This window comes from Hyperolius riggenbachi, chromosome 3 (assembly GCF_040937935.1).
Source record: "Hyperolius riggenbachi isolate aHypRig1 chromosome 3, aHypRig1.pri, whole genome shotgun sequence".
Classification (NCBI taxonomy): Eukaryota; Metazoa; Chordata; class Amphibia; order Anura; family Hyperoliidae; genus Hyperolius; species Hyperolius riggenbachi.
This window is the reverse complement of record NC_090648.1, coordinates 6,625,763-6,640,666: the sequence shown is the minus strand read 5'-3', so window position 1 is coordinate 6,640,666 and position 14,904 is coordinate 6,625,763.

Below are 14,904 nucleotides of genomic sequence, written 5' to 3'. Positions count from 1 at the left end.
TTAGCAATTATTATCTTGTGGTTCTACACTTTAGAATTATATGCGAAGTTTTTGTGCTATGATCACTCTGTTATGAACAATTTATCATTCTGTATAATTTGGCATTTCCCCATGTGTGGGGTACTATTGCTCTTTCTCTGTGTATCTTTGATATCTTTAATAAAAACCCTTGAAACGAAAAATCAATAGGTGGATTTTGATTGGCTTTTATAGGCTCCACCCACTTTTTTGAATATTAATCTCAGTCACCCAGCGACCAACTGTGCAAAGTTTGAGAACCCTGCCATTAACAGTGTAAGAATGGCTGCAGTTTACATTTGCGCAATGAAATTTGTATTTTTCTCCACCCACTTATTTCCTAACATTGTTCAGGTATGTATTTGGCTGGTGTTGGCCCCGCCTACTATTTCTAACCCTAACACACAATTACTCAATAACCAAGTTTGTGAGCTTTGCGGTCTTTGGCATCAATAATTTGCATTGAGATTAAACAAATCTGATTGGCTGTTTTGGCTCCACCCCATTGTCTGAATTTGAACCCCAGTCACCCAATGATCAACTGTACCAGGTTTAAGGCTTGTGCCATTAACAGTGCAAGAATGGCAGCAATGTAAATATTCCCCTTGAAAATCAATAGGTGAATTTTGATTGGCTTTTATAGACTCCACCCACCTTTCTGAATATTAATCCCAGTCACCCAGCGACCAACTGTGCAAAGTTTGAGAACCCTGCCATTAACAGTGTAAGAATGGCTGCAGTTTACATTTTCCAGTGAAATTTGTATTTGTCTCCGCCCCCTTTTTGGTTATGGGGATAAAACGCATCCTATACTTTATTCCAGGTAATGTACTATGTGTGTGCCAAATGTCATTCAAATCCGTTCAGCCATTTTTGCGTGATCGAGTAACAAACATCCAAACATCCGAACTTTCCCATTTATTATATTAGTAGGATAAAGGAGGCGGAGGTAATTAACCTCCTGGGCGATAATCCCGAGCTGAGCTCGGGGTATGTCGCGCAGGAGGAGTTCTCAGGCCCTGGTGGGCCGATTTGCATAATTTTTTTTTTGTTACACGCAGCTAGCACTTTGCTAGCTGCGTGTAACTTCCGATCGCCGTCACTCGCCGCCGATCCGCCACTCGCCGCCGTGCCGCGCAGCCCCCCCCCCCTCCCCGACCCCCTGCGCAGCCTGGCCAATCAGTGCCAGGCAGCGCTGAGGGGTGGATCGGGACTCCCTCTGACGTCACGACGTCCATGACGTCGGCGACGTCATCCCGCCCGGTCGCCATGGCGACCGGGGAAGCCCAGCAGGAAATCCCGTTCTGAACGGGATTTCCTGGTTACTTTCGGCGATCGGAGTGGGTGGGGGGATGCCGCTGCGCTGCGGCTATCATGTAGCGAGCCCAGGGCTCGCTACATGATTAAAAAATAAAAAATAAAAAAGTGCTGCGCCCCCTACTGGGCAATCTAATTGTATCGCCCAGAGTGTTAATAAGTGATATTCTGGGTATCAGTGATGCTAAGCTTGTAATCTAACACACACTTGTCACATTACTGCCAGGTTATTACATGTAATGGGTGGGGCTCCTCTGCCTTTAATACCCCTCCAGGAACACAGCACAGTGAGACACTCGGGCTATTAATTCAGCAATAACTTGTGTAATATTCCGGATATTCTCTGGGAAGTGTTATTATGTTCCTGACAAATAAGACTCTCTTAGCAATAACATGAGACTGGCCGATATGTTCCCTCTGGGCACGTTACAGGTGGCATTAGGGCAATAGGTATGTGTGGGGGTAACTGGGTGTGGGGGGAGGTATCAGGAAAAAAGGGCTCAGGAGCCCTTATGGAAAAAATGTCGCTGCTATAGCCAGCTATTATAAAAGCCTCAATGTGCGGCAAAGAAGGGAAATTTGTGCGCTCGGCGGAGCCCGCTATTAGCTGCCTCCATTGCTGAAATTTCCCTTCTTTGCCCCAAATGATGGATTTTATCATGGCTGCGATTTGTGGAATAGAAGGTACATTTTGGCACCCAGAGCTGCCTGATAGAATCGCTCCATGCCTGCTATGCAATGCCGTGATTTGTATATTCTATTGGGCACCTACCTTGTTTGTTGCTAATAGCAGCTTTGCAGCGGTGCCTCCGAGCGCATAAATTTACTTTCTTTGCTGCAAATTGTGGCTTTGCGGCTGGGGGTTAAAGCTTAGGCATAGGAGGATAGGGTTAGGAGCCACTGGGGAGGTCTCAGGGTCATAGGGTTAGCCGCCACCAGGGGGGGTTGTAAGGTTAGGCATTGGTTCTGTGTGAGAGTAGGGTTAGGTTTAGGCATAGGAGGATAGGGTTAGGCGCCACTGGGGAGGTCTCAGGGTCATAGGGTTAGCCGCCACCAGGGGGGGTTGTAGGGTTAGGCATTGGTTCTGTGTGAGAGTAGGGTTAGGTTTAGGCATAGGAGGATAGGGTTAGGCGCCACTGGGGAGGTCTCAGGGTCATAGGGTTAGCCGCCACCAGGGGGGGTTGTAGGGTTAGGCATTGGTTCTGTGTGAGAGTAGGGTTAGGTTTAGGCATAGGAGGATAGGGTTAGGCGCCACTGGGGAGGTCTCAGGGTCATAGGGTTGGCCGCCACCAGGGGGGGTTGTAGGGTTAGGCATTGGTTCTGTGTGAGAGTAGGGTTAGGTTTAGCCATAGTACAATATCAGTAACTATTACCGGTATTTTACTATCAGAGTCCAGCAGCAAAATATCTTTTATTTTAGCGATTTTCTACTAGCGGCAATCCCTTGCACCATTATTTCCCCTTTTTTATGTATAGGTGGGGGAGTGTGGGGAGATCTCAGGAACAATGTTGCCAGGAAGCATTTATTTTGGGGGAAGAAGGGGACGGAGGTAAAGGTAAAGTTTATGCTGATGATATGCCTTTAACCCTCCTGGCGGTTTGTCAAAATCCGCCAGGGGGTAGCAAATACGTTTTTTTTTTTAAAAAATTTTTTCTTCATGTAGCGAGACGAGGTCTTGCTACATGATAGCCGCCGGCGATTGGAGATCAAGAGATCCCGTTCAAAGAACGGGATCTCCTGGAGGGCTTCCCCCGTCGCCATGGCGACGGGGCGGGATGACGTCACCGACGTCATCGACGTCGTGACGTCAAAGGGGACTCCGATCCACCCCACAGCGCTGCCTGGCACTGATTGGCCAGGCAGCGCAAGGGGTCTGGGGGGGGGGCGGCTGCGGCGACGCGTATAGCGGCATATCGGCAGGTAGCGGCAGCGATCGGGCACTGCACGCAGCTAGCAAAGTGCTAGCTGCGTGCAGCCCCAAAAAAATTATGCAAATCGGCCCAGCGGGGCCTGAGCAGTGCCTCCCGGCGGCATAGCCCGTGCTCAGCACGGGCTTACCGCCAGGGAGGTTAAACATGGAGGACACATAGGGGGCGGGGCATAGACCCACACATAATGAGGCGTGGCAAACACGTATGGGGTGGCATCACTCTACTGAGATTTTGGTTTCTTCTCCCATATGTTCGTCCTGTATTTTGCTTTTGTGTTGCTCCTCCTACTGGTGCCGTGTTACTTTTTCATCAAACCTCCCTTATTACATCATCTGTTTATGCTCCACCCTTCTAACTCCACCATACATAGAGGCAGACACACCTCCTGCATTGCATGAGACTTATTGCCACACCCTCTGGTGCCAACTCTGATCACGTGGCCAATAAAGACAAATAGCACTGCACTATACTCTGGTCAATGTGGCCAACAGATAGACCCCTCAGTTCATTATCTGATCTCAGAGAGGCTCTATCTGCCTGATTCCCCCACACACTACTCACAGATTTTCAATCAATTTCATCATGAAATCTTTAAAAATGTGGGTTCCCCTGCTGGGTCTCCCAGTCCCGTGTAGTCCCGGTCTCTGCTGTCCCCGCTGGCTGCTGTTTCCTCACTCCTTAGTCCCAGATACATGTGTGACGTAATTCAGGGGACAGACACTAGGGGCAATGTGGCACTACCTGTACATGATCACTGGAGACCCCAGCGTTTGGCCTCCAGTATTTGGGATGTCACACAGGCGGCCGACACTCAGAAGTGAGGAGAGGAAGAAGCAGCCAGTGGGGGGAGAAGAGACCGGAACTACGCCATGGACAGATGAGAGTAGCTTTGTCGGTTGGTGAATCTAACACCGCCGCTAGCAACACGCTCCCGACCTGCCACCAATAGACCAAAATGTTCTGTCCTGCATGATCCACCAAATTGACAAATTTGCTCCATCCACAAAATGTGTGTGTTAAAGGGAAGGTCCAAGCATAAAAAAAAATGCACTTACCTGGGGCTTCCTCCAGCCCCTGGCTGCCGTCCTTAGTCCTCGCCGCAGCTCAAGTGGCTCCCTGATGACGTCAGCCGGACCACGTTACTTGCGCTGTGGAGCGCACAGGAAGCCGGCCAGGAAGCAGACCTGGCAAGCTCGGCTTCTGCAGCGGAGGAAACCGGGAGCCACTTGAGCTGCGGCGAGGACACAGGACGGCAGCTAGGGGCTGGGGGAAGCCCCAGGTATGTGGATTTTTTTTTCATGCTTGGATGTTTCCGTTAACTTAACAGTGACAGCGAAGCATACTTTTCATTACCTATATGTATACTTTGCTATGTGCAGCGTAATGTTCAGATCATGCGCGGAGGCTCTTTTCCATTCCAGTGCATTGCGTTCCTCCTATTACAGGGCAGGCAACGCCCAGTGTGAACCCAGCCTAAAGGGGAGATAAAGGGGGTCCATGTAGATGAAGATTAAAGCAAAGCGGAAGCAAAAAGTAAAAAGTGATATAATGAATTGTATGTGTAGCCTGGATACTGAATAAAACATTCGTAGCAAAGAAAAGAGTCTTTTTCTTATTTATTTTTTCAGTTACATAGAATTGTTTAATAACATTTCATCGTTCTGTCATAGTGACAGAATTCTAGCAGTTTGTTCATGCAGGAAAAGCTGGCATACGTATATGTTTTTGCAAAATGTCATTGTACACTGTAAAGTTAGGGTACTTCTTTAAAATATTGCTCTGTGACATCTCAGCATATTCCAGGCCGTGAAACTTATAGGATTATTTTTAGTTACAGAACCTAAAACATTTTTTGCTTATGTTACAAGCATCTTTCAAATGTCAAAGTTGTAGATAAGCGAAAGAAGTTTAAAAATCACATTACAGCAGCAATCATCATATATGTATATTTGCTTTGTTATTACACATAAATATTATTATTCAATACATTCCTTCTAAAGAAAGAAATATTTATTGTTAAACTCTTGTTTAAATTACATGTAATAGGATTTTTAGCTTTGAAATACATTTAGGCCTCTTTCACAGTGCAACGTTAAAGTCGCATGTTAGAAAATGTTTTAACGCAGACTAACGCACAGCAATACTAAGTCTGTGCGACATTCACAGTGTTTGTGTGTAACGTGTAGCATTATTAGACAGTGCAGCATGCTGTGTGTTATACACGTTATTAGCTGCGTTGGACTGTTTGCACATGCTCAGTAATGACCTGGAAGCATACTTGTCATTGCCTGTATGCCTACTGTATGTAACCATAACAGGGCATAGAGTTGTGTTGTGTGTAACGTGTAGTGTTATTAGAAAGTGCTGCATGCTGTGCGTTATACACGTTATTAGCTGCGGTGGACTGTTTGCACATGCTCAGTAATGACCTGGAAGCATACTTGTCATTGCCTGTATGCCTACTGTATGCGACCATAACAGGGCATAGAGTTGTGTTGTGTGTAACGTGTAGTGTTATTAGAAAGTGCTGCATGCTGTGCGTTATACACGTTATTAGCTGCGGTGGACTGTTTGCACATGCTCAGTAATGACCTGGCAGCATACTTGTCATTGCCTGTATGCCCTACTGTATGCGACCATAACGGGGCATAGAGTTGTGTTGTGTGTAACGTGTAGTGTTATTAGAAAGTGCAGCATGCTGTGTGTTATACACGTTATTAGCTGCGGTGGGCTGTTTGCACATGCTCAGTAATGACCTGGAAGCATACTTGTCATTGCCTGTATGCCTACTGTATGTGACCATAACAGGGCATAGAGTTGTGTGTAACGTGTAGTGTTATTAGAAAGTGCTGCATGCTGGGCGTTATACACGTTATTAGCTGCGGTGGGCTGTTTGCACATGCTCAGTAATGACCTGGAAGCATACTTGTCATTGCCTGTATGCCCTACTGTATGCGACCATAACAGGGCATAGAGTTGTGTTGTGTGTAACGTGTAGCATTATTAGAAAGTGCTGCATGCTGTGCGTTATACACGTTATTAGCTATGTTGGACTGTTTGCACATGCTCAGTAATGACCTGGAAGCATACTTGTCATTGCCTGTATGCCTATTGTATGCGACCATAACAGGGGATAGAGTTGTGTTGTGTGTACCGTGTAGCGTTATTAGAAAGTGCTGCATGCTGTGCGTTATACACGTTATTAGCTGCGGTGGGCTGTTTGCACATGCTCAGTAATGACCTGGAAGCATACTTGTCATTGCCTGTATGCCCTACTGTATGCGACCATAACAGGGCATAGAGTTGTGTTGTGTGTAATGTGTAGTGTTATTAGAGAGTGCTGCATGCTGTGCGTTATACACGTTATTAGCTGCGGTGGACTGTCTGCACATGCTCAGTAATGACCTGGAAGCATACTTGTCATTGCCTGTATGCCCTACTGTATGCGACCATAACAGGGCATAGAGTTGTGTTGTGTGTAACGTGTAGCATTATTAGAAAGTGCTGCATGCTGTGTGTTATACATGTTATTAGCTGCGGTGGGCTGTTTGCACATGCTCAGTAATGGCCTGGAAGCATACTTGTCATTGCCTGTATGCCTACTGTATGCGACCATAACAGGGCATAGAGTTGTGTTGTGTGTAACGTGTAGTGTTATTAGAGAGTGCTGCATGCTGTGTGTTATACACGTTATTAGCTGCGGTGGGCTGTTTGCACATGCTCAGTAATGACCTGGAAGCATACTTGTCATTGCCTGTATGCCCTACTGTATGCGATGATAACAGGGCATAGAGTTGTGTTGTGTGTAACGTGTAGTGTTATTAGAAAGTGCTGCATGCTGTGTGTTATACATGTTATTAGCTGCGGTGGACTGTCTGCACATGCTCAGTAATGACCTGGCAGCATACTTGTCATTGCCTGTATGCCTACTGTATGCGACCATAACAGGGCATAGAGTTGTGTTGTGTGTAACGTGTAGTGTTATTAGAAAGTGCTGCATGCTGTGCGTTATACACGTTATTAGCTGCGTTGGACTGTTTGCACATGCTCAGTAATGACCTGGAAGCATACTTGTCATTGCCTGTATGCTGTACTGTATGTGACCATAACAGGGCATAGAGTTGTGTTGTGTGTAACGTGTAGCGTTATTAGAAAGTGCTGCATGCTGTGCGTTATACACGTTATTAGCTGCGGTGGACTGTCTGCACATGCTCAGTAATGACCTGGAAGCATACTTGTCATTGCCTGTATGCCCTACTGTATGCGACCATAACAGGGCATAGAGTTGTGTTGTGTGTAGCATTATTAGAAAGTGCTGCATGCTGTGCGTTATACACGTTATTAGCTGCGGTGGACTGTTTGCACATGCTCAGTAATGACCTGGAAGCATACTTGTCATTGCCTGTATGCCTACTGTATGCGACCATAACGGGGCATAGAGTTGTGTTGTGTGTAACGTGTAGCGTTATTAGAAAGTGCTGCATGCTGTGTGTTATACACGTTATTAGCTGCGGTGGACTGTTTGCACATGCTCAGTAATGACCTGGAAGCATACTTGCCATTGCCTGTATGCCTACTGTATGCGACCATAACAGGGCATAGAGTTGTGTTGTGTGTAACGTGTAGTGTTATTAGAGAGTGCAGCATGCTGTGTGTTATACACGTTATTAGCTGCAGTGGACTGTTTGCACATGCTCAGTAATGACCTGGAAGCATACTTGTCATTGCCTGTATGCCTACTGTATGCGACCATAACAGGGCATAGAGTTGTGTTGTGTGTAACGTGTAGTGTTATTAGAAAGTGCTGCATGCTGTGCGTTATACACGTTATTAGCTGCGGTGGACTGTTTGCACATGCTCAGTAATGGCCTGGAAGCATACTTGTCATTGCCTGTATGCCTACTGTATGCGACCATAACAGGGCATAGAGTTGTGTTGTGTGTAACGTGTAGTGTTATTAGAGAGTGCTGCATGCTGTGTGTTATACACGTTATTAGCTGTGGTGGACTGTTTGCACATGCTCAGTAATGACCTGGAAGCATACTGGTCATTGCCTGTATGCCCTACTGTATGTGACCATAACAGGGCATAGAGTTGTGTTGTGTGTAATGTGTAGTGTTATTAGAAAGTGCTGCATGCTGTGCGTTATACACGTTATTAGCTGCGGTGGACTGTTTGCACATGCTCAGTAATGGCCTGGAAGCATACTTGTCATTGCCTGTATGCCTACTGTATGCGACCATAACAGGGCATAGAGTTGTGTTGTGTGTAACGTGTAGTGTTATTAGACAGTGCTGCATGCTGTGCATTATACACGTTATTAGCTGCGGTGGACTGTTTGCACATGCTCAGTAATGACCTGGAAGCATACTTGTCATTGCCTGTATGCCTACTGTATGCGACCATAACAGGGCATAGAGTTGTGTTGTGTGTATCGTGTAGCATTATTAGAAAGTGCTGCATGCTGTGCGTTATACACGTTATTAGCTGCGGTGGACTGTTTGCACATGCTCAGTAATGACCTGGAAGCATACTTGTCATTGCCTGTATGCCCTACTGTATGCGACCATAACAGGGCATAGAGTTGTGTTGTGTGTAACGTGTAGTGTTATTAGAGAGTGCTGCATGCTGTGTGTTATACACGTTATTAGCTGTGGTGGACTGTTTGCACATGCTCAGTAATGACCTGGAAGCATACTGGTCATTGCCTGTATGCCCTACTGTATGTGACCATAACAGGGCATAGAGTTGTGTTGTGTGTAATGTGTAGTGTTATTAGAAAGTGCTGCATGCTGTGCGTTATACACGTTATTAGCTGCGGTGGACTGTTTGCACATGCTCAGTAATGGCCTGGAAGCATACTTGTCATTGCCTGTATGCCTACTGTATGCGACCATAACAGGGCATAGAGTTGTGTTGTGTGTAACGTGTAGTGTTATTAGACAGTGCTGCATGCTGTGCATTATACACGTTATTAGCTGCGGTGGACTGTTTGCACATGCTCAGTAATGACCTGGAAGCATACTTGTCATTGCCTGTATGCCTACTGTATGCGACCATAACAGGGCATAGAGTTGTGTTGTGTGTAACGTGTAGTGTTATTAGAAAGTGCTGCATGCTGTGCGTTATACACATTATTAGCTGCGTTGGACTGTTTGCACATGCTCAGTAATGGCCTGGAAGCATACTTGTCATTGCCTGTATGCCCTACTGTATGCGACCATAACAGGGCATAGAGTTGTGTTGTGTGTAACGTGTAGTGTTATTAGAAAGTGCTGCATGCTGTGCGTTATACACGTTATTAGCTGCGGTGGGCTGTCTGCACATGCTCAGTAATGACCTGGAAGCATACTTGTCATTGCCTGTATGCCCTACTGTATGTGACGATAACAGGGCATTGAGTTGTGTTGTGTGTAACGTGTAGCATTATTAGAAAGTGCTGCATGCTGTGCGTTATACACGTTATTAGCTGCGGTGGACTGTTTGCACATGCTCAGTAGTGACCTGGAAGCATACTTGTCATTGCCTGTATGCCTACTGTATGCGACCATAACAGGGCATAGAGTTGTGTTGTGTGTAACGTGTAGCGTTATTAGAAAGTGCAGCATGCTGTGCGTTATACACGTTATTAGCTGCGGTGAACTGTCTGCACATGCTCAGTAATGACCTGGAAGCATACTTGTCATTGCCTGTATGCCTACTGTATGCGACCATAACAGGGCATAGAGTTGTGTTGTGTGTAACGTGTAGCATTATTAGAAAGTGCTGCATGCTGTGCGTTATACACGTTATTAGCTGCGGTGGACTGTTTGCACATGCTCAGTAATGACCTGGAAGCATACTTGTCATTGCCTGTATGCCCTACTGTATGCGACCATAACAGGGCATAGAGTTGTGTTGTGTGTAACGTGTAGTGTTATTAGAAAGTGCTGCATGCTGTGTGTTATACACGTTATTAGCTGCGGTGGGCTGTTTGCACATGCTCAGTAATGACCTGGAAGCATACTTGTCATTGCCTGTATGCCTACTGTATGCGACCATAACAGGGCATAGAGTTGTGTTGTGTGTAATGTGTAGTGTTATTAGAAAGTGCTGCATGCTGTGCGTTATACACGTTATTAGCTGTGGTGGACTGTTTGCACATGCTCAGTAGTGACCTGGAAGCATACTTGTCATTGCCTGTATGCCTACTGTATGTGACCATAACAGGGCATAGAGTTGTGTTGTGTGTAATGTGTAGTGTTATTAGAAAGTGCTGCATGCTGTGCGTTATACACGCTATTAGCTGCGGTGGACTGTTTGCACATGCTCAGTAATGACCTGGCAGCATACTTGTCATTGCCTGTATGCCTACTGTATGCGACCATAACAGGGCATAGAGTTGTGTTGTGTGTAACGTGTAGTGTTATTAGAAAGTGCTGCATGCTGTGTGTTATACACATTATTAGCTGCAGTGGACTGTTTGCACATGCTCAGTAATGACCTGGAAGCATACTTGTCATTGCCTGTATGCCTACTGTATGCGACCATAACAGGGCATAGAGTTGTGTTGTGTGTAACGTGTAGCATTATTAGAAAGTGCTGCATGCTGTGCGTTATACACGTTATTAGCTGCGGTGGACTGTCTGCACATGCTCAGTAATGACCTGGCAGCATACTTGTCATTGCCTGTATGCCCTACTGTATGCGACCATAACAGGGCATAGAGTTGTGTTGTGTGTAACGTGTAGTGTTATTAGAAAGTGCTGCATGCTGTGCGTTATACATGTTATTAGCTGCGTTGGACTGTTTGCACATGCTCAGTAATGACCTGGAAGCATACTTGTCATTGCCTGTATGCTCTACTGTATGTGACCATAACAGGGCATAGAGTTGTGTTGTGTGTAACGTGTAGTGTTATTAGAAAGTGCTGCATGCTGTGCGTTATACACGTTATTAGCTGCGGTGGGCTGTTTGCACATGCTCAGTAATGACCTGGAAGCATACTTGTCATTGCCTGTATGCCTACTGTATGCGACCATAACAGGGCATAGAGTTGTGTTGTGTGTAACGTGTAGTGTTATTAGAAGGTGCTGCATGCTGTGCGTTATACACGTTATTAGCTGCGGTGGACTGTTTGCACATGCTCAGTAATGACCTGGAAGCATACTTGCCATTGCCTGTATGCCTACTGTATGTGACCATAACAGGGCATAGAGTTGTGTTGTGTGTAACGTGTAGTGTTATTAGAAAGTGCTGCATGCTGTGTGTTATACACGTTATTAGCTGCGTTGGACTGTTTGCACATGCTCAGTAATGACCTGGAAGCATACTTGTCATTGCCTGTATGCCTACTGTATGCAACGATAACAGGGCATAGAGTTGTGTTGTGACATTTTTGGGACGTTGCGTTGTTAGTTTGCGTTGCGACTTTAATATCACATCAAAACGTTTCACTGTGAAAGTAGCCTTAAATGCTGAATTCTGCAGGGAAAGTTGGAAACACATTTTTGATATTTAGGTTGTGAAGTTATAACTAACATCCTGGAACGTCAACATAAAACCATCAAGGTTTTTTTCTATTGTCTAATATCTTATATTTAGGACAATTATGCCATTTGGTGGTTTTTATCTTTATGAAATTAACATGGAAAATGACTTTTTTATATGCAATTATATCTTATAGTAGTAGTACGGCTGCGCTGGCCTGGCGGTGTGCGTCCTTGATCGCGCGCCTGTTGCCGGGTACTTTCTACGCATGAGCGTGACATCATGAGTGACGTCACACTCATGCGCAGAGAGTGCTTGGCAACAGGCGCACAATCAAAGATGCACACCGCCGGCCCAGCGCAGTCGTACTACTATGGGTCATAGCGACCCGGAAGTAGTATAGATTCGCTGACGAACTGTTCGCTACCATCTCTATCCTCCTTATCTCATCTGAAATTTGGGAAGAGCTTGTTAAAAAAAAAGAAAAGACTTCCCACAATGCTGCTGGCACTGCACAGTTCATCAAAGGCACACAGACCAGGTAAAATAAATAAAAATAAATAAATAAATAAATAAAATGGGGAACATACAAGGACCTATTTTAGGGGGAAACAAAAGAGGTTTACTTACGTAGTATTTGGGGCACTAACTATTTTTAGGCCTTTTTTTTTCTGGATCTTACAACCCTCTTTAAAGGGAACCTAAAATGGATATAAACAAAATATACAGACCTGAGGCTTCCTCCAGCCCCCTCCAGGCTTACCACTCCTTCGCCATCCGCTTCTGCCTCCTCTGCAATTGGCCCTGGGAAGTCGTCCGGGGCCAACTGCGCATGCGTGGCCGTGAGCGTTCTGCACCTGTGAGCGAGATTGGGGAGTATGCGTGGACGGAATGCGTTTGCACCTACTGGCCCTGACAGGATGACTTACCGGGGCCAGTAGAGGACGTCCCAGACGGCAACTGAGGATAACGAGGGAAGGGTCAGGCTGGAGGGGGCAGGAGGGAGCCCCAGGTATGTATATCTTGTTTATAATTGCTCATCTCAGGTACACTTTACACTTTGCAGAGAAATCATTATTGCTCCTCTGATCAGGTGTGCTTGCAGTGGTGCTGTGACCCTGAGGTCCTGAAGGGCTGTGATATCACCGGTAGTCAACTGTAATGACAAGAATCATAAAATATATGTATCTGGAAAATGTCCTATATCTAGCAGTGACATTATAAGACCTCTTTGTGCCCCCCCCCCCCCTCCACACACACCAGCGTTAGGTAGACAGAGGTGCCCCCAGTGTTAGGCAGCCACCCAGTGTAGGTAGCCATAGGTAACCTCGGTATTAAGTAGCCCCAGATATCCCCCCACTATAGGTAGCCAGAGGTATTTAGAGAAGCTCCCAGATTTAGGTAGCCCCTGTATAGATGCCCCCCCCACCCTATTATATACCCACCAGTATAGGGCACCATAAGTCGCCCCTTGCATATAGGTAGCCCACCAGAATAGGCAGCATCCCCCAGTATAGGTAGCCTGTAGTAGTCCCCCAGTATAGCTAGACCCATCAGTATTTGTAGCCAGATGTAGCACTCCTAGTATAGGTAGCCAGAGGGGCCCCTAGTATAGGTAGCCAGTGGGGCCTCTAGTATAGGTAGCCAGAGGGGCCCCTAATATAAGTACCCCAGTATAGGTCACCAGAGGGATCTCCCAGTATAGGTGGCCCCCCAGTATAGGTCATCAGAGGTACCCCCCAGTATAGGTACCCGACAGTATAAGTAGCCAGAGGGGCCCCTAATATAAGTACCCCAGTATAGGTCACCAGAGGGATCTCCCAGTATAGGTGGCCCCCCAGTATAGGTCATCAGAGGTACCCCCCAGTATAGGTACCCGACAGTATAAGTAGCCAGAGGGGCCCCTAATATAAGTACCCCAGTATAGGTCACCAGAGGGATCTCCCAGTATAGGTGGCCCCCCAGTATAGGTCATCAGAGGTACCCCCCAGTATAGGTACCCGACAGTATAAGTAGCCAAAGGGGCTCCTAATATAAGAGGGATCTCCCAGTATAGGTAGCTCCCTGTATAGATCAACAGATTAACCCCCTAGTATAGGTAGCCAGTGGAGCCCCTAGTAATGGCTGCCAGAGAGGCCCCCCAGTATAGGTAGCCTGATGTTACCGCTTCTATGGCTATTCTATCTATGGCTCCAGCATCTACCTTCTCCAGGCATCTATGGCTCCAGCATCTACCTTCTCCAGGCATCTATGGCTCCAGCACCACCTCTCCAGGCATTTATGGCTCCAGCATCTACCTTCTCCAGGCATCTATGGCTCCAGCACCACCTCTCCAGGCATTTATGGCTCCAGCATCTACCTTCTCCAGGCATCTATGGCTCCAGCATCTACCTTCTCCAGGCATCTATGGCTCCAGCACCACCTCTCCTTCCATGACAGCACTGTAGTTATGGGGAGAGGACAACTGAACAGAAGTAAATCACCCGTGGAACCTGAAGAGGTGAGGTAATTCCTCTCCTTCACTCTGCTTGTGTTACTCTGCATCTCAGGGGGTCCACCACAAGTCTCCATGAGGCTCTCTGCAGACCCCCTTCTCACCGCCAACCACTGCCAATGGGCCTCCTTTGGCTACATGCCCCTTAGCAGCCACTACAAGTGGACTCTGGGTATGACTAGATTATTAGAACCTGTGGAACTGAGAATGCGGGGATTGCTACGCAGCTGCAACATATCTTTCATGTATCCAGGGCCCAGATTATTCAGGGATTTAAATGTCAGTAGGCCGATCTTGAATAGGACCCTCCATTCTATAGGTAGCCAGTGAAGGGCGTGCAGGACTGGCGTTATGTGGCAGTGACGGGGTTGGTTGGTTAGCAGTCTGGCAGCAATATTCTGTATCAGCTGTAGGCGGTACAAGGCCTTTTTTGGAAGGCCAGTGTAGAGAGCATTGCAGTAGTCCAGTTGGGAGGTAATGAAGGCATGAACTAAGGTTGGTAGATCTTCTGGCTGGGGGGATATCGACTCGCCTGCCCCAGATGCGCTGCTCCATTGGTCCATGCATTCTCATCTTTATCCTCTCAGGGCTGCCTCTTGTCAGTGACCACAGGCCCAGCAGCACTTGGGGGCCCCTTTACCTCTATGGTAGAGCCAGCCCTGTGTGCAGACAGG